The sequence below is a fragment of the Oncorhynchus gorbuscha genome, linkage group LG17, assembly GCF_021184085.1.
Source record: "Oncorhynchus gorbuscha isolate QuinsamMale2020 ecotype Even-year linkage group LG17, OgorEven_v1.0, whole genome shotgun sequence".
NCBI classification, from domain to species: domain Eukaryota; kingdom Metazoa; phylum Chordata; class Actinopteri; order Salmoniformes; family Salmonidae; genus Oncorhynchus; species Oncorhynchus gorbuscha.
The window spans coordinates 21,213,477-21,220,247 of record NC_060189.1 but is presented as its reverse complement, the minus strand read 5'-3'; positions in this window follow the sequence as shown (position 1 = coordinate 21,220,247).

Sequence of the window (6,771 nt, the reverse complement as noted above, 5' to 3'; positions counted from 1 at the left end):
GAAAATCTTTGGAGGGAGCTGAAAGTCCGTATTGCCTGTGTATGGAGGAGTGGGCCAAAATCCCTGCTGCAGTGTGTGCAAACCTGGTCAAGAACTACAGGAAACGTATTATCTCTGTAATTGCAGAAATAAGTTCTGCTTTCCTGATGTATCAAATACTTATGTCATGCAATAAAATGCTAATTAATTACTTAAAAATCATACAATGTGATTTTCTGGATTTTTGTTTTAGATTCCATCTCTCACAGTTGAAGTGTACCTATGATAAAAATTACAGACCTCTAAGTAGTAAGTAGTAGTAAGTAGTAAGTAGTAAAACCTGCAAAATCTGCAGTGTATCAAATACTTGTTCTCCCCACTGTATGTCTCCTGTCTGAACCGTTGAATTGCGACTCCACTTTGTCTCTACACTGATGTTTTGCCTGTCTGATTGCCTTGCGAAGGGAATAACTGCACTGTATGTATTCTGCTATATTCCCAGTCACTTGCCATGGTTAAAAGCAGTGGTTCGCACTTTCAGTTTTGCGTGAATGCTGCCATCTGTCCACAGTTTCTGGTTAGGGTAGGTTTTAATATTTACAGTGGGTACAACATTACATTTACATTTAAGTCATTTAGCAGACGCTCTTATCCAGAGCGACTTACAAATTGGTGCATTCACCTTATGACATCCAGTGGAACAGCCACTTTACAATAGTGCATCTAAATATTTTAAGGGGGGGAGGGGAGGGGTGGGTGAGAAGGATTACTTTATCCTATCCTAAGTATTCCTGAAAGAGGTGGGGTTTCAGGTGTCTCCGGAAGATGGTGATTGACTCAGCTGTCCTGGCGTCGTGAGGGAGTTTGTTCCACCATTGGGGAGCCAGAGCAGCGAACAGTTTTGACTGGGCTGAGCGGGAACTGTACTTCCTCAGTGGTAGGGAGGCGAGCAGGCCAGAGGTGGATGAACGCAGTGCCCTTATTTGGGTGTAGGGCCTGATCAGAGCCTGGAGGTACTGAGGTGCTGTTCCCCTCACAGCTCCGTAGGCAAGCACCATGGTCTTGTAGCGGATGCGAGCTTCAACTGGAAGCCAGTGGAGAGAGCGGAGGAGCGGGGTGACGTGAGAGAACTTGGGAAGGTTGAACACTAGACAGGCTGCGGCGTTCTGGATGAGTTGTAGGGGTTTAATGGCACAGGCAGGGAGCCCAGCCAACAGCGAGTTGCAGTAATCCAGACGGGAGATGACAAGTGCCTGGATTAGGACCTGCGCCGCTTCCTGTGTGAGGCAGGGTCGTACTCTGCGGATGTTGTAGAGCATGAACCTACAGGAACGGGCCACCGCCTTGATGTTAGTTGAGAACGACAGGGTGTTGTCCAGGATCACGCCAAGGTTCTTAGCGCTCTGGGAGGAGGACACAATGGAGTTGTCAACCGTGATGGCGAGATCATGGAACGGGCAGTCCTTCCCCGGGAGGAAGAGCAGCTCCGTCTTGCCGAAGTTCAGCTTGAGGTGGTGATCCGTCATCCACACTGATATGTCTGCCAGACATGCAGAAATGCGATTCGCCACCTGGTCATCAGAAGGGGGAAAGGAGAAGATTAATTGTATGTCGTCTGCATAGCAATGATAGGAGAGACCATGTGAGGTTATGACAGAGCCAAGTGACTTGGTGTATAGCGAGAATAGGAGAGGGCCTAGAACAGAGCCCTGGGGGACACCAGTGGTGAGAGCGCGTGGTGAGGAGACAGATTCTCGCCACGCCACCTGGTAGGAGCGACCTGTCAGGTAGGACGCAATCCAAGCGTGGGCCGCGCCGGAGATGCCCAACTCGGAGAGGGTGGAGAGGAGGATCTGATGGTTCACAGTATCGAAGGCAGCCGATAGGTCTAGAAGGATGAGAGCAGAGGAGAGAGAGTTAGCTTTAGCGGTGCGGAGCGCCTCCGTGATACAGAGAAGAGCAGTCTCAGTTGAATGACTAGTCTTGAAACCTGACTGATTTGGTTCAAGAGTTTTGGAGAGAAAAGAAAGAAGGGATACTGGTCTGTAGTTGTTAACATCGGAGGGATCGAGTGTAGGTTTTTTCAGAAGGGGTGCAACTCTCGCTCTCTTGAAGACGGAAGGGACGTAGCCAGCGGTCAGGGATAAGTTGATGAGTGAGGTGAGGTAAGGGAGAAGGTCTCCGGAAATGGTCTGGAGAAGAGAGGAGGGGATAGGGTCGAGCGGGCAGGTTGTTGGGCGGCCGGCCGTCACAAGACGCGAGATTTCATCTGGAGAGAGAGGGGAGAAAGAGGTCAGAGCACAGGGTAGGGCAGTGTGAGCAGAACCAGCGGTGTCGTTTGACTTAGCAAACGAGGATCGGATGTCGTCAACCTTCTTTTCAAAATGGTTGACGAAGTCATCTGCAGAGAGGGAGGAGGGGGGAGGATTCAGGAGGGAGGAGAAGGTGGCAAAGAGCTTCCTAGGGTTAGAGGCAGATGCTTGGAATTTAGAGTGGTAGAAAGTGGCTTTAGCAGCAGAGACAGAGGAGGAAAATGTAGAGAGGAGGGAGTGAAACGATGCCAGGTCCGCAGGGAGGCGAGTTTTCCTCCATTTCCGCTCGGCTGCCCGGAGCCCTGTTCTGTGAGCTCGCAATGAGTCGTCAAGCCACGGAGCGGGAGGGGAGGACCGAGCCGGCCTGGAAGATAGGGGACATAGAGAGTCAAAGGATGCAGAAAAGGAGGAGAGGAGGGTTGAGGAGGCAGAATCAGGAGATAGGTTGGAGAAGGTTTGAGCAGAGGGAAGAGATGATAGGATGGAAGAGGAGAGAGTAGCGGGGGAGAGAGAGCGAAGGTTGGGACGGCGCGATACCATCCGAGTAGGGGCAGTGTGGGAAGTGTTGGATGAGAGCGAGAGGGAAAAGGATACAAAGTAGTGGTCGGAGACTTGGAGGGGAGTTGCAATGAGGTTAGTGGAAGAACAGCATCTAGTAAAGATGAGGTCGAGCGTATTGCCTGCCTTGTGAGTAGGGGGGAAGGTGAGAGGGTGAGGTCAAAAGAGGAGAGGAGTGGAAAGAAGGAGGCAGAGAGGAATGAGTCAAAGGTAGACGTGGGGAGGTTAAAGTCGCCCAGAACTGTGAGAGGTGAGCCGTCCTCAGGAAAGGAGCTTATCAAGGCATCAAGCTCATTGATGAACTCTCCGAGGGGACCTGGAGGGCGATAAATGATAAGGATGTTAAGCTTGAAAGGGCTGGTAACTGTGACAGCATGAAATTCAAAGGAGGCGATAGACAGATGGGTAAGGGGAGAAAGAGAGAATGACCACTTGGGAGAGATAAGGATCCCGATGCCATCACCCCGCTGACCAGAAGCTCTCGGGGTGTGCGAGAACACGTGGGCGGACGAAGAGAGAGCAGTAGGAGTAGCAGTGTTATCTGTGGTGATCCATGTTTCTGTCAGTGCCAAGAAGTCGAGGGACTGGAGGGAGGCATAGGCTGAGATGAACTCTGCCTTGTTGGCTGCAGATCGGCAGTTCCAGAGGCTACCGGAGACCTGGAACTCCACATGGGTCGTGCGCGCTGGGACCACCAGATTAGGGTGGCAGCGGCCACGCGGTGTGGAGCGTTTGTATGGTCTGTGCAGAGAGGAGAGAACAGGGATAGACAGACACATAGTTGACAGGCTACAGAAGAGGCTACGCTAATGCAAGGAGATTGGAATGACAAGTGGACTACACGTCTCGAATGTTCAGAAAGTTAAGCTTACGTAGCAAGAATCTTATTGACTAAAATGATTAAAATGATACAGTACTGCTGAAGTAGGCTAGCTGGCAGTGGCTGCGTTGTTGACTTTGTAGGCTAGCTGGCAGTGGCTGCGTTGTTGACACTACACTAATCAAGTCGTTCCGTTGAGTGTAATAGTTTCTACAGTGCTGCTATTCGGGGGCTAGCTGGCTAGCTAGCAGTGTTGATTACGTTACGTTGCGTTAAAAGAACGACAATAGCTGGCTAGCTAACCTAGAAAATCGCTCTAGACTACACAATTATCTTTGATACACAGACGGCTATGTAGCTAGCTATGTAGCTAGCTACGATCAAACAAATCAAACCGTTGTGCTGTAAAGAAATGAAATGAAAAATGTGATACTACCTGTGGAGCGAAGCGGAATGCGACCGGGTTGTTGAGTGCGGAAGTTCTATTCAGTAGACGTTGGCTAGCTGTTGGCTAGCTAGCAGTGTCTCCTACGTTAAGGACGACAAATAGCTGGCTAGCTAACCTCGGTAAATTAAGATAATCACTCTAAGACTACACGCTCTAAACTACACAATTATCTTGGATACGAAGACAGCAAAGACAACTATGTAGCTAGCTAACACTACACTAATCAAGTCGTTCAGTTGAGTGTAATAGTTTCTACAGTGCTGCTATTCGGTAGACGGTGGACGTTTGCTAGCTGGCTAGCTGCTGGGCAGATAGCAGTGTAGACTACGTTAGGACGACGAAATACGAAGTTGCAATAGAAGTGCTGACTGTTTCACTTTGTTGTCCTCTTTCTTTTCCTTTTTCTTCTGTCCTTCTTTTGTCCTTATTTTGTCTTCCTTTCTTCTGTTAACTAGATATTTTTTGTTGTTATTCATTGTAAGCTAGCTAGCTTCTACTTCAACATCTCCTATACACTTCCTGATAAACTCAGTCACCGTATCAGCGTATATGTCGATGTTATTTATGGAAGCTAATCGGAACATATCCTAGTCCGCGTGATCAAAACAATCTTGAAGCATGTATTCCTATTGGTCAGACCAGCATTGAATAATCCTTAGCATGGGTACTTCCTATTTGAGTTTCTGCCTATAGGAAGGGAGGAGCAAAATGTAGTTGTGGTCAGATTAGTCAAAAGGAGGGCGGGGGAGGGCCCTGTAAGTTTCCCGGAAGTTGAAGTGACAGTGTTCGAGTGTTTTAGCAACGCAAGTACTACAGTCAATGTGTTAATAGAACTTTGGCAGCCTTTTTCTTAAATTTGCTTTGTTAAAATCCCCAGCTTCAATAAATGCGGACTCAGGAAATGTGGTGTCGTGTCTTTGGCATCATTAAGAGTGAAGACTGTTATTTTTTCAAAGAAAATTCTCGATTAAACTAATCATGTAAATGTGATTAACTAGGAAGTCGGGGCACCATGGAAAATCTTCAGATTACAAATTTTGAATTTTCCGAATACAACTCTTCAGATACTTTATTATCTGATCAATTAGTCTTCTATTAATGAATTATTCTTTACCTCACGTCAGTCTCATTCCAAACGTCGTAAATTGTTGGTTATCTACACACGAACCCATCCTTTAATATAAATCATCCAACACCAATTGGCTTAATCATTTATTTACTAACTAACTAAATAATCACAGATGTGCATAAACAAACCAACAGTCAATATTGGTTACTAACAAACGATAGGGAAGAATCCCTAGTGGGCTAAGTCGATATGACGGCTTGGTGGATGAATGGAAGTGGGTGTGGACTGAGAATGAAGCGGGAAAGACAAAAGGGATCACAACACACAGTTGTTAAATATATTCATTGAAATTCGAATCCTTTGCACATGAACGCTCACTCATTCAGGAATAATTGCAATCAATATACATTTACGCCCATGTGTCGTTGTGATCTTTCTGTTGGAATCAGGTCCGTCTGCTGAAGAGTTCATCCGAGTCTCTCTCTTTCTGTTTCCCTGAAGTCTTTTGTGGTTAGAATGGATACTTCAGAGTACCATTCAGAAATGTTCTCATAGAATAGATGTTTCGGCGGGTGTCGATTATTCTCATCCCAGGTTTACATCATTTCTAGCTGCAGACTAGTAATTAGTATCTAAGATTTGCTCTTATTCTGTAGGGATCGATAGTCTCAGAGTTTAACCATTAACCATTTCTAGTTTTGGTAGTCAAACCTGTGCCACCTCAGCTTAAACCAAGGTATGAGTGGTGTAAACTATTCGCAATCACAGCTCACGCTGTGGGTTTGCTCAGTCTAAAGAAAATTTTCTTAGAAGGAGCTTTTATTCGTAACAGTAAAAAGGACGCCTGATCATGTTTGCGCTCACAGGGGCAGACCAATGACTTAGTTAAACTTTAAAGGGAATACAATTCTCTCACATTAAAGGTTTAACATCAGATTACATCATTTCAAAAAATAGTTTAATCTTTACTCATTCATTTTATACAAGAATTAGATGCAAACACCATATGTACACATTCAGATATATAGTTATGTATGTTTCCTGCCCTTTGTGAGGTCACCAAATGAAACACACTCTTCATACCAGTCCCTTAAGTGTCCACAGACATTTCTCACATTCTCACAAGTGGACATATAGTTTCGTTTTCCCATTTTGGAGATTTAGGAGTTCTGCCACGTGAACTCCTTTGTTCACTCTGTGGTCTCTCTTTCTGCATGGCCAGGGGGAGTCTCCGACAGGAATTTACAACCTGAGATAACAGAACCTGGGTTTAGGAGAGTGTGAGAGAAAGGGGAAGCAACGATCTATACCCAGAAAGGGCCACGTCTTGACAGTAGTTTCCAGTTTGCATAAAGTCCAGTGAAGTTCTTTGAGGGCCGCCATGGTATCTGCTTGAAGGAGGATATACACGGCCATGACTATAACTGAAGAAAATTATCTTGGGAGATAATACGGTCGGCATTTGATTGTGAGGTATTCTAGGTCAGGTGAACAAAAAGGACTTGTGTTCCTGTATGTCATCACAATTACATAATTAATCATGAAGCATACACCCCTGCCCTTCTTCTTCCTGGAGAGATACTTA